We start from the raw sequence: 13,637 nt of genomic DNA, 5'->3' as shown, positions 1-13,637 counted from the left end.
AAGTACACGACAGACTTAAAGTGTGGCACACAGAGCGGCCGTGGATGAGTTCATACAGTAGATGCAATCAGAGCCGATTGTGCTGCCCACGAGCAGTCAGAAGGCGAGGACTCATCAGCTGAATCACGATGTGGGCTTTTTCAACGAGGACTTCAAAGAGGCTTTGTTGGAAAACAGCAGATTACAGTATGAACGTAGGATTTTCAATTCAAGTGATTTCAGGAGTTTAGCCACCGAAGATGACCAGGCAAACTTTTTCCAACCAAAAGCCCACAGAACAACATCCTCCGCCCATGCTGTTTGATTGACATGTGATCTCTTGTAAGTGCAACGCAAACACGCGGAGAGGAATGAGCTCCGAGCGCCAGACAGAACAAACATGGCAAACAAACAAAAATAAAGAACGGAGGGTTTAGCGCTTATAAAGAGGGTTACGCCAACAAGACTTCTAACCCCTCGTGATCGATGAGTTCACCTGCTGCAGCTCTGGAAGTTAAAGACTCATCATCCTGGATTTGAAACTTTAAACACACAAAAAGTCACACTGCATCATATTCTCAGAGTGATTTCTAACAGTGCAAGCTTTATTCTCTCCAGCTGGTATTTCTGCTGTCACATGTTGCATGACTAGTGCAGCATGCAGAGAATTCAGAGTGTGTGTGAGTGCAAATCACACACCTCATACCAATTATAAAATCTGCAGCACAGAACTGCTCGACACATTAATGTGAATGCAGAGTGTGGCTCCTGCATCTGTCGCCCAGTCTGCTGTCGTCTGTTTGTGTACGACGCTTAAAGTTTGACTAAATCATCCCCTCAGATGTAATTGTGTCTTCTTGGGAGGCTTTAAAACACAAACTCTGATCTCTTCTGCCCCCTAGTGGAGAGAGGAGCACATTACAGCGGCTTGTTTTTCCCTCTGCCAAGGTTGTTACTGTGCAGTTTAAAGCCTGCAGCACTCAGACGGAGAGCAAACACTTCTGTGCAAATAATTAACTGTTTGCTTTTCTCTGCTTTTGGAAACACTCAGGAGGAGTTTGCCGACGAGATGGGGGAAAGATTGTGTGCATAAGCATGCAGGCAATCTCTGATTATCTAAAATTGCACTTTAAAGTGCAGAGAAGCAGCCTATACCTCATGGGGAAAGGAAAAAGGAAGGTAAAGGTTTGATTTGCACAGTAATGCATGAAACAAGACGTGCAGACGGGAATGATCTGCCTCCCTCTAGTGTCAAAAGAGCAGATATTAGAGAGAAGCTGCAACAAGAGGCCAGCACAGTGAGCAGTGTGACGACTCCTGCAGCATCGTCTTGTTAGCTCAGGAGCGTCTGGACCCGTCTGCTCTGTCTTTGCTGTTCCTTGTTAGGGGAACTGGAGACACCTAAAGGCCCAGTTTGCAGCCTCGTGATGAAATGAGGAGCTCTCGGTTTCAAGGACGACCGCCCAACTTCAGACTTCAGAGAGGATTGTTGTCTGCTCTTGTTTGCAGACATCTGTTTTTATCTACCCTAATTAAGGCTGAGTCGCTGTTAGATGCCTGCTAATGAGTACCTGGATCACACTGACAACCTCTCCTCTTTGGTTACGTTTGTTTAGATCTTTCCCTCTATGGGAAAGTGCCGCAGAAACAATCAAATTCCTTTAACAGGCAGAAACCTCCAGCAGAACCAGACTCATGTTAGACACACATCTGCTGAGACCGTGTTGGAGAGAGGGATAGAGGGAGATGAAGAGAGAGAGAGATGATTGTGGGGAGACAGATAGTAGTAGTTGTAGCAGCTGGAAGTCTACGGCAGAGGAAGCTACGAGACAAGGGAGCTCAGGGACTCCAGAAAGGTCTACGGTTAGTAACTTTAATGGGACAGGCAGACAGAGGAGAGAAGGACAGACGGGTTCCCTTTCCCGCATTTTTGAACCCTGAGATGCTCCAGGTGGCAGATACATCAGCAGCTCTCTAGAAAAGTGCTCACAGGTCCAGTCTGTTTCCCTTAAACATCACACTTCCCTGGGTTTTATTGTCACAGAGCTGCTGCAGTGGAGTCAGGCTAAAAGAGACACTTTCTTTAAACTAGTCAGTGACAGGAGTGACAAACATGTTCCACTTTGGCCACTGGAGGGCAGTGTACATCTTTACAAACCTCCTCACTCTTCTTTAATATCCTGTCTCTGATCAAGCTCCTCCACATTCATGACCACCTCATAGGCTGATTTATTGAGCTTTATTCCTGCTGATACTTCTGGAAAATAAGCTTTAAGTACGTGTAAACACAAACAAAACTCACAACATATTTGACCCCTGACTTTGAGATCTTTAAGTGACTGTTAGTTTGGATTTTAAAGGTCTCAGAAGTCCTCAGTTGTTTTTATTCAAGCCCTCCACTGCAGAGTCTTCCTCCAGCGTTGATTCTGACCCAGCCTGATGTGCCTTTGTATTATCATTACATTATTGTCATTATTAGTAGTATTATTTATATAATTATTATTAATAATAGTAATAATATTATTATTATCATATTGTTAGCAGTGTATTAGTAGCGTGTGTGTGTGTGTGTGTGTGTGTGTGAAGTTCAGAGCCTCTGCTGCTGATGTGAGAGTGAAGCATGTACAGTGTAAACAGCTGCACATGGAGAAGCATCACTTCCTGGTTTTGCACCAATTAGAACATCTGCCCTGAGCTCGTTAGTTCAACGAGACACAGGTGTGCACAAATCTGCTGACAGGGACCCTGATGAAAACCTCTGTTCGTTGTATTTTACCCAATAATCTGAGTCAAATAACTACATTAATTAATCTCTCAGCGTGATGAGGAGTGTGTTTGAAGATGTGTTTTTTGCATTTTTGAGGAAGATTGCAACCGATTTTCACAAGGTTGAGTTTGAAAAACAAGCCCGGGTTGTAGGAGTCCACAGATACAGGGTTGAAGAAGAGCTTTGAAGAGAGGATTTTGACATCTCTTAGCACACTTGGAATATAGACGTAAGTCAAGTGCACAACACTTTAAACGTCAGGCAACAATGTTTTCTTACAGTAGAGCGACTAAGATGGCTTAATTTTGCTTGTCCTTGTACCCGGTCCTGCATGCATCACCAGACCTGGTCTTTCAAAAGTGTCTCTGGGTGTTCTCTCTGTGAGTCTCTCCAAGAAGTATGCAGTCCTCATTAAAAGGTCAGCTTTAAAGAGTCACACTCCACCCAGCAGCTATTCAAAGACCATTAGAGCTAACTCCAGGAATTCAGTCCAGTCACTGTTCCTTCCCGCCCCTGCTGAGGCCCAGACCACACAGCATAGTCCTGGTGTCACTTTGTGGCCCGTTGGAGTCCAGAACGATCCAACACGCCTCCAGTAAAAGAAGAGGTGACTGAGCGAGAGCAAAGCAAAGTGACAGACTGCAGAGGGGAAGGCTGCACGAGTCATAACAGAGAGAGAGTGTCATGTGAAGGGATGGAGTGAATGTAAACAGAAGAAGAGGAGGCGTGCAGTCTCAGCAGATGTGTGTGTAACATGAGTCTGGTCCTGCTGGAGGTTTCTGCCTGTTAAAGGAAGTTTGTCCTGTCCCATTAAAGTTACTAACCATAGACCTTTCTGGAGTCCCTGAGCTCCCTTGTCCCGTAGGTCCCTCCTGCTGTGGACGTGCCAGACTCACCGTCTCACCACTATCATCTCTCTCTCTCTTCATCTCCCTCTATCCCTCTCTCCAACACGGTCTAAGCAGATGTGTGTCAAACATGAGTCTGGTCCTGCATGAGGTCTTTGCCTTGTTTAAGGAAGGTTTGTGAAGTTTTGAAGTGCAAGAGAGAGATGATCTGTGCAATTTTAGACTCGAGAGATGATGCAAAGTTACTAGTTTCATCCCTCTCTTTCTCTCCCGTCTCTGTTATTCTTATCTTTCATCATAAGTGTGTTTTTGTTTGTATTTCTTAAAGAACATAACTCTGACTTTGAGCCGCAAATGCATGCACAGGTGATTCTACATCTTGCGTTGTCTTTTGACTTTGAGTGTTTGCATGATGTGATATATACTGTATATATATTTTATGTATCATGTTTAAAACGTGCAGCACGTCTCATATTCGCTCTAATCGCCTCTGTGTTGTTTCTGCAGGAGCGGCGTCGGACTGACAGCTGCTGCATGAAGACATCAAAGGTAGGATGTTTGATTTTCACCGTGTGTAAAGTTTAAGATGATTGCTTCTCTGCACAAACTCTAGCAGAACTTTCTCGTCATGTCTTTGGCAGATATTCAGCCTTAGATTCTACTTTTAACACCTTAAAATAAGATATTTATATCATTAAGATGAGTCTGATGAGAGTTTTTGCAGTGAAACAGAACCGCTTGTTTGCTGCAGACCGCCGTGTCTGATCTTGTTGTGCAGTGTGTTATTTGGCATGACGTCAGTTCTGGTGTTTAATGTCTTGTTGTCGATGAATCCACACCTCTGATGGTGCTGAAATACCATCGATAGTGGACTCCACGAAGACTCCGATCATTAAGGATCCTCTATGTGTTGTTTCTGTAGCAGCCAATCACAATGCGGCTGCAGCACAGTGCTGTTATTGTTCTCTTTACCTGCTGCAGATTAAGCTCTCTGTCATGTATGTGCAGTTTATTGTTCATGCATGTTCATACAGAAGTCTGGATGTATGTGTGTGTGTGTGTGTGTGTGTGTGTGTGTGTGTGTGTGTGTGTGTGTGTGTGTGTGTGTGAGGTAGTCATGTGATCCCGCCTCCTTGTTTTAGGCTCAAACAGCTGTACGTTGTTAGGGTCCGGCCTGCGTTTGAGCTGAACCATGGGAGAAAGAAGAGAGAGGGAGGGAGGGAGGGCTTGTTAGGATGCCATTTGCACGTGAGTGTGTGAGTGTGTGTGTGTTTGTGTGTGAGTGTGTGTGTGTGTTAAACCCAGTACTTGGCCTACATTCAACTGAACACCAGTAAAAAAGAAGCAGCAACTTGCTTCCTAATCAAATGCCTTGCCTTGCAAGATCCTCAAAACAATACGTCCAACGTGTCCGGGCTGCGTCTAATTCCTGGAACATATTTGCAGCTTCAGACTCCATCTTTGGTTCACAATGACTTTTTAATCTCTTACAGGAACACATACACACATGGGGGGGGGGGATAAACTTTGAAGTTAGTTAAACAGAACTAGCAGCCGGGTTTGTTTTCGTGGTCGGATAATCAAGATTTAGACGTGTGTGAGTGTATCCGCAGATGTTTACTTGCAGGATGTTTGTGTAAGATTCAGGGACTCATCGCATGAAATCTTTTTTAGGGAGGAGAGGAGCTCCGAATGCTCGCTCTGAGGTCACACACCGTCAGGATGAGATGTTCTGTTCTCCCGAAGTAGGGAACTGGGTCAGAGCGACTCGTCCTTATTCCTCTCCTGCACCCCTTGAAGGAAAACTTGATGCAGGGCGAGATAAACCCGGAGCAAACAGTCTACGGTTACACGTCAGCTCAGGGATTTTGATTGGTGTGAACAAACCCCCCCCCCCCTCTTTTTCCTCCTCCTCTCTGTCTGACGGCTCATCATTCTTTGCGTAGATCTTTTTGTTGTCAGGCGTCTCAGTTGCGTTGTGGAGACTACAGACAGGTTTAATCCCGTCACTGAAACACAGACCTCACAGGCTTTAAGGTACAAAGCCTCGGGCTGCAGACGAGCTCCGTCCTTCCTGCTGGAGTGAAGATGTCAGTTATAACCACAGGGGTAGATTTCATCTTCATGGCTGTTTATGTGATGCTGGCAGGTCACCTGAAAATGGGTCATCCCACAAGATGACACTGTACCTGTGAGGGTGGAGGGTGAGCGGGGGGTTAAATTCGACTAACCGCAAGTCTGAAGGTAAATAAAGACTCAATTTATCTAACACAGCTCCACACAGGATCACAAAGTCTACTGTCCGAGCAGTACGTACTGATTTGGCCAAAATTCAGTAACACCTGACCCAGCATCCTGCAAAAACAGCCTGTGTCGACCACTAGCAGAGCCAGCACCACCAGCCTTCGGTCTGCCAAATGCAGCTTACATATGACTTCATCTCCAACCACGCTGCAGTACGAGATGACATCTGTCGCCTGTGCTTGTTTACATCCAGGACGTAGAGCTTTATAGCATTACAGCCTTTCCCTTTAATAACTTTTTGGAGTGTGTTCCATGTGCTCTAAATATCTTAATGAAAGATGCAAACAAAAAGCCTCTACACCTCTGTATCATCACGCCCCTATAGTTATATGAAGTATGATAACTAAAGCTTTGGTGGCGCTGCAGTGACGCCATTTTTGAGCCAGACTAACATCGCCGTCAGCTTCATTTTACTCAGTTTTTCCTCCTTTGTCCAATCCTGCAGAGGCGTGCATTGATTCACACGAAAACAGACGAGTAAGCGTAATGTGACACTCCAAAAAGGACACGAGTAATGTATTTAAGACATTAAAATGAATCAGCAGGAGAATCTGGCTGCTGGTTAGAGGTCTTGGTACACCAAAGAGGTCAAATCCACTTACTGCCTGCTTGTGTAACACATAACAACTCTTAACCAATTCGGAACGTCACATTCAATCCAGTTAAAATCGTCACTTTCGTGTCGTTACTTACCGCACATAAAAACTGTGAAATATTAATACCCAATAACCTCCTCACTTTAAACCAACCACCCACCGCTCCATGTCATTTATCCGCCTCGTTAGAGCCAAAGCGGTGAGTCAGCAAGGTTTCTGGTTAGTTTCGATGAGTCAGGCTTTTTCTGCGCCCTGTAGACAGTGTAAGCGAAGGAAGGAAGTTCTGAGGAGCTAATGATAGCATGTTAGCAGTTAGGTCGATAGCATGTGGTGCTGTGCTGCTGTTACAAAACAAATGTGGTCATTGCTCTTTGGCTCAACACGAGGTGGAAATCCTCTGAGGGCCAATAAAACATGCACCGTCACCAGATTCGGGGCTTTATGGGAAATTTTGTCTTACTTTTCAGAAACACTGGCACTCCTTCTCCTCCTGGATGAGAAAAATTCCCTCCATTTACGGAAATTTGACCAAAGTCTTACATTTAATTTGCCAATGACACACTGCTGTTGAAAAACGCTACACATTGCACATTTATCTGAGTTTGAGGCCAATTTTGTTCGCAGCCGTGACCCATTTGGGGCACGGAGTGAATCACAGTCGTAGTAGCACTGATGCCTCGCTGCACAGCCTCCATGGAAAGTTCACGTTGGGAATTTCCACTCAGGACAGAGTGGATCGAGTACAAGCTTGGCGCACGGCCGCCTGGTGTGGTTTTGTGCTCTTTTAGCAGTCGTGCCCGCATAAGTGACCTACAAATGTGTGTGAAGTTTACACACGCTGAATGTGACCTGCTGCTGGAGATGGAAATGTGGGACTCGCCACACTCAGAGGCATCATAAAGGATATACTCTTCTGCTGGGTGTAATTTAATCACCAGTGACAAGTAGCATGTGAAGCTTTGGTTGAGGTTGAGACCAGTTTCTGACCACATGTTGACCATTATTAGGTTTTAATTATAGTTTGGATTGGTTTAGTTTTTGTGCCAGAATCCCAACACTGAACAAAGAGGAGCTGTGCCCAGGAAGTTGTGTGCATAACAGGGAGATGGAGGATTATTTATCGCAAAGATGTCAGATCTGGCAAATGGCATTGACAAATTTTAAGGTACTCATCTGCAGGCTCTTCTCTTACCTGCAAAGATCTCAGGCATACCCCTTTTCCACAGAGGCAGTTTCAGGGCCCTTGCTCAATTGAGAACCAGCTTTTTTTGTTTTGACTGTGAGAGGAAAACCGGTTCCAGAGCAGCTCCAACACTTTACTGGTCAAACAAGGACATACTTTGTTTGTATCCAAAGCTGATCAAAACAGATACAAAACATTTCTTAAGTAGGGCATTTTTAACAGAACAGCATCTAAATGATTGGCCTTTTCAGGGCCTTTCTTGTCTGTTTTGGGAGATACATTTAAACACAAGCACTCTGCTGTGTCATCTTGCAAACATAAGGATTCCATAGACGTTGCATGGTACCATATTTTCTGCATTAATTCCAGTCCTAGCAACCCGAGGTTCCGTTACTTGCAGAAAACGACCGTCTAACCGACTAACAGAAGAACACTGTTGTCCTCAGTGTAGGGTTGGTTTTTAGGAAACCAAGGTCTCGGTCTCTGGCAGCAGGGTTCACCTATTTCTGCTCGGCTTTCCTCTGGAGAGGAAGACGGCGGTGACTTTCCAGCCTGAAATGAGCGCTAGCGAGGCGTTGAGCTCCCGCTGTGCGACAACGTCAGTCCGACCAAAGTCAACAAGGCCCGCTGTGTGAGTGTAACTAAAGACCGCGACTCCTGTGCGACCACACAATGCCCAGAATAGACCATCATACTTCATAATGGCTTCATTCATTCATTCAAACACACGCGTCCACATGCTTTCACTTTGTTTTGACCTGATTTGAGCTCCACGTTCACGGTGTTGGGGAAATTTAGAAAACTTTCCTGCAAATACTTTTCTGATTGTTGAAACTTCTCTGGCGCTCGTGGTGTTATTCTGCAAGGGAAAGTTCACCCATATGGCAGCTCACCAGCTAAAACAAACCTTAAAGCCCCCACACACACACACGCACACACACATGCACACACATATAGGTACTCCAGTATTTCCTATGAGGCCTGATACAAACAGAGCACTTGAGATTCAATGTGACAGGCCAGAGAGGTTTCTCCTGCAGCTCACCTCGTAGAAAAGAACTCGATTTATTACAGCTTGGCCTCGGAGCACTCGGTATGCATGCTTGCACGTGCATGTGAGTGTTTGTATGCATATGTCCAATGATGATGTATCGTCCTCCGCTCTCCAAGCATATGGCAAGCCGCTGCAATTAGACCAACACACATTTGCTGCATCGCCAGAGGGGGAAGTATGAGTCAGTTGTCAAGCCTGCGAGAAGATGAACACACACAAAAGCGTCCACACTCATCTTTTCTCCTCCGCTTGGGTTTTTTTTTTCTTCCTCGCTGTGCGGCGGGACGGTTTTCGTTGTGCGGGTTTTTGGTTTATGTCGAGGAATTCTTCCCGACCGCTTCTTCTCTTCTTGTTTTCGCTCTTTTCCACCTCATTTCACACACTGACAGGCTCCCCTGTGCTCAGATGAGAGGGCGAGAGAGTGTGGCTGGACGGTGGTTGAGTGCTTGAGTGTGTGTGTGTGTGTGTGTGTGAGATGATTCACGTGCAGATGTGTATCCAGTTAGCAGCACTTGTCAGTGTCTGTCTACACAACACAGCTCCTCTGCACGTGGGTTTCTGTGTTTTTGTGATGCGGTGGCCTGCTGACATCAGTCTGATTAGCTGCACCTTTATGCTTCGCTCAAACTCTGAGCACTTTGGTAACACTCCAGCTGCAGCAGGAAGCAGGAAGACACTGCTGAGGCTCAACTGTGATGTGCCAAAGTGCCAAAATAGCATGCAATTCATAAGAAACGTATAAAAATATAGCAACGTTTGCATTAAGTTGTCTTAGGCCCTATTGAACACCCTGTCATCATTAGATCCTGTCCAATACGGTCAGCGTGCCTGGAGTTTGAACAAACTATGTAGTTGTGCTGCTGTGTCTCGTGTATAGATGTACATGCACAAGTCAGTGATAGTTTCAGAGGTAATAGCATCAATCCATGCGTCAACTTAACTCATTCAGTGACCTGTGTGTGTTTTCTGGGTTTTTCTAGGGGCACAATGGAATAATAGGAGTTAGATATTAAAGCTTGAGCTGAGTGTTGTTAAGTAGAAAGGCTGACATCTGCTGTGTACAAAGCGCATGTCTTCCTGCGTCCTCCCACCTGGCTCTTAAAGGGAATTGGTATGATTCATGTTATGCTAAAAACACCTATTTTGCATTATTGAGGGACTTAATCCTAACTCTTTGCCCCCTGCACCTCACTTAGCCGCTTGATTGTGCGCCCTTTAAGCTAACCAAATGTAGTAGGACACGCCCTTAATCGTTTTGCACCATGCACTTTGCACTGTGTGTTTTGCTTTGTTAGAATAGAACCCTTGGTGTGGACTATGTGCTCTGTAAGTCCTCCTCTCTGGATCCTGGAAACCACCTGATTTGAGTTTTTAATGTGTAAAGACGTGTGTGGCACAAACCACAACAGGACCATTTTGGACGACCTCCTTTTTTCAAGTTTGCCTGAGTCTAAAAACAACTCCAACATAAACACGCTTGTCAGATATCTTAGAGGAATCAAACAAAAACCACGAGTCAAAATATTCCACTGCATCAGCGATAGTTCAACACACAAGTCCTATTAGATTATCAGTAAGTTAAATCAGTGGTTGGTTTGAAGTCTGCTTTCGTTGTGCTGATGTTATCAACGACAAGTCTGACACACTTGGCTGTTAGATGACTAACTGCAAAGAATTAGATATTGTATTGCTCACAGATGCTAATCAGCAACCCTGAAAACACTCCTGCTGTGTATTTCAGCCCAATCTAAGCTAATCAGACATTAACATAGTTCAGACAACGCTTTCTCTTATTGAATTTGGCCACTTTCATTTTCCATCTTTTGCGACTGGAGCTCAAAATTAGGCCAAAGTCATCTTCTGGAATCTGCTTTTTCCCTCTTTCTTTAAAAAAATCCAACCTAAATCTCTTAAAACTCCGAGCTAGCTGCCAGATTATTGTGTAATCTGAGCCGTTTAAGAGGCTAGTTAGCTCATAAGTCAGTCATACTCGACGTTTTAAACCCAGCGCTCGCTGTGTGGCCTCCTGTGTGTGTGTATCCGCAGCTTATGTCCACTCACGTGCACACGAGCGCCGGAGAATCCGAAGCACTGTAGCTGTGTTTGTGCAGACGTGGCCCCCGACCACCTCCGAAACTGTCCAGCTGCTTCACACTGACTCACATCTGGGACGAGTCTGGCGGCGGTTAAGATGTGAGCACGTGCGCTCGCAGGCTCCCACACTCAGTAAATCCTCCTACACATCCATACATACAGGAGACATTTCCACTTTCCCCCTGAATATGCCGAGCTCAGCGGTGTACATTTGTTTTCGTTCCTCGGCCTTGTTGTGGCCCGTGACCTCCTTCTTTTTTCAATTCAGTAAAATATGAACAGGTTTCGAGGAAAAGAGGGGAAACTTTCCCACCGGAATGAGGGTGAATAAACACACACGCTCCACTCTTTCCTCTCCTCTCTTCTTTTTCCCCCCCGTCACCTCCTTCCCTACATTCAGCATCTACCTATACAGCTCCATCACTGTTTGCTGACCCACTTGGCTGAGGCTGAGCCGTGTGCTTCGAGCTGGATTAACACACACACACTTTTCATAAACTACATCAGGTACTGTATATAAGAAAAGTGTTGCATTGTTTGAACACAGCTTTTGAAATCCTTTAATGCAAAGCGTGCCAACTCTAGTAGAGTGGTTTTCTCTGAGTAGGCTGATTTTAAAGCTCCAATGAGGAGTTTTAGCTTCTGGCACTAACTGTAATTAATATAAGCATGCTTCTATGTGACCTACAAAAGCAAGAATGCCAAAAGAGGCAAGATTAATTATTCTTAAAGCTACTCTAATGCTTGTAACCACCGTCTGGGGTGAAAGAATCAAACCAAAGGAGCTTTAAATTGAGTGTTAGTGCAGGCAGGGCACAAACTTAAACCCACAGCCTTCCATCTAAACTCCTATAGTCTGCCTTCACCTCCAAAAATCGCTTTGTAACCCACCTCAACCACAGCTCCTCCACTTTCTGCTGTGTCAGTTTAATAAGTGTTGTACATGTATTTTCAATCGGGCCTGCTATGTCTTTGCTGGTGCTCTCCCCGCCTCTGCTGAGGTGTGCTCTCTGTCAACCTCAGGCGTTCGTGTACGCAGATGAAGAAGAGGGAAGGTTGGTGCAACTAGTTTAGCATGTTCATATTTTCAAGTGAGTGTGCTCGGTTTGATGGTCAGTGTCTGGATGAAGCCTTTTAATGTGACAAAGAGCGATCCAGTTCACAGGTACATGCAGAATATTGATTTATGTGCATCTCTGTTCACTCAGTCTTTGCATTTCTTACTCTCAGATGTGCTTAAACTTCATATTTTAAGAAAATGTTGACATGCTGTCTTCGGTGTCGGCCATCAGGGCAGGTAGGGCATCAGCTCCCAAGAAATTATATAATTCATCTCATTTTTTAGGACAGTAGGTCAGTGTAGTTGTTTTTGTCCTACTTTTAGAGTTATTCTCATGTGAAGAGCCAACATATCTCCCAGTGATGAAAAGTTAAAGATTTTTGCAACAAGAGAAATTCACGGTTTTATAAAAAGCAAACGACCCCTGATGCAAATCAATTATGTCATATCATAATTCAGAGCAGAGCTTGTAATTCCAGCCGCTTTAAAAACAGCTCAGTGACTGTTGTTGACGAAGAAATCTGCCAAGTCAGCGCTGCTCTGCCGTCTGAGTCTGGTTACCTGATACTGCATGACTCTGTTGTTGATACGGCAACATTAGTCATTTAAATTCAGGGGATTTACATACGGACTTATCTTGATCTATTTGTCTGAAACCATGTAAATATGGACCGCTCAGAGCAGGAGATGAGCTCAGCAATACCAGCAGCTCATAAACATGCTGGAGGCAAACACACGTAAAACAAATCAACCGCCACCAGCTCCGTTTTTTCCTCCACACACACACACACACATGAACACACAGCTGAGGCTGATTTGCGTCCCCCGTCCGGCTCTGAAATCAACTGTGTACAGCTAATCCGCTGGATCAAGATGGTTGGAGGTGTTGTTGGAGCTGCAGGACTCTCTGTTTGACGTTTGCTGATGAAACGTGAGACCGATGCGGCGCTCAAGAAACCACAGGATGATTCAGTTTCTCCTCGCGCGGTCAGGAAAACACAGCTTCAATGATAGCGAGACATCTTGACGGATCAATAAAGGAAGGAAAGGTTACGAGGAACATCTGCTGATAACATATACAACCACACAGAGGAGAACACAGTCTGTTCCTGTAGTGACACGAGTAGTCGTCAAAGTCGATCACATTGGTGATGCTGGAGGACTCCAAACATCTCAAAGTCGTATCAAGCTTTGAGATGGTCCTGCTTGTTCCCTGAGAATGAAACCGTTCCACTCTGTCTTATCAGATTTGGGTTGCAGAGTCTCCTGGACTGAGCCGGTCACTGCTGAGTAACACAAACTGACACTGACATCTTGGGTCTCCTGAAAGATCATGTTTGCTGCGTTCTGGACGTTGAAGTCGGGGCAGGGATACAAGCTGAAAGAAGCCAAAGATCCCCCTCTCTTGGAAATACTACAGTATCTCTTTCCTCCTCTTTTCCAAGCTGTCCGTCATCCCTCTGTCTTATATCTGATTCTATAGCTGATACAACACTCTTTGGCAATCACTCCTTAGTGTTTCAGGATCCTGCAGCTTTAAAGTCATGACTTGGTGCACCTGTAGTCGCCCACACATTGAGTGAGTCATCATGCACGTCTCGTTTTTCCCATACAGGTCTGAAGAGCATCAAATTAACATCTAAAATCCAGGTAGACAGAGACAGGATCCCAGTGTGTCAGTCTAAGCCTATAGCAGCATAACTAAGAGCTGTTCCAAGCCTGATCCAGCTCTAACTATAAGCTGCATCAAAA

At 45.1% G+C, this 13,637-nt stretch overlaps 1 protein-coding gene across 2 annotated transcripts in view; it reads left to right on the top strand.

Annotated features, from left to right (window-relative positions):
- LOC117807992 (sodium- and chloride-dependent GABA transporter 2-like) overlaps positions 1-13,637 on the top strand; it is a 201,279-nt gene that overhangs the window by 28,004 nt on the left and 159,638 nt on the right. For both annotated transcript variants that reach the window (XM_034677364.1, XM_034677367.1), the window contains exon 4: positions 4,102-4,143. The gene's annotated coding sequence lies outside the window, so the exon portion shown is untranslated. The remainder of the gene's footprint in view (positions 1-4,101; positions 4,144-13,637) is intronic.

The sequence above is a fragment of the Notolabrus celidotus genome, chromosome 24, assembly GCF_009762535.1.
Source record: "Notolabrus celidotus isolate fNotCel1 chromosome 24, fNotCel1.pri, whole genome shotgun sequence".
Classification (NCBI taxonomy): domain Eukaryota; kingdom Metazoa; phylum Chordata; class Actinopteri; order Labriformes; family Labridae; genus Notolabrus; species Notolabrus celidotus.
Note: the sequence above shows the minus strand (reverse complement) of the source record. Positions and strands in the feature narration are given on the sequence as shown.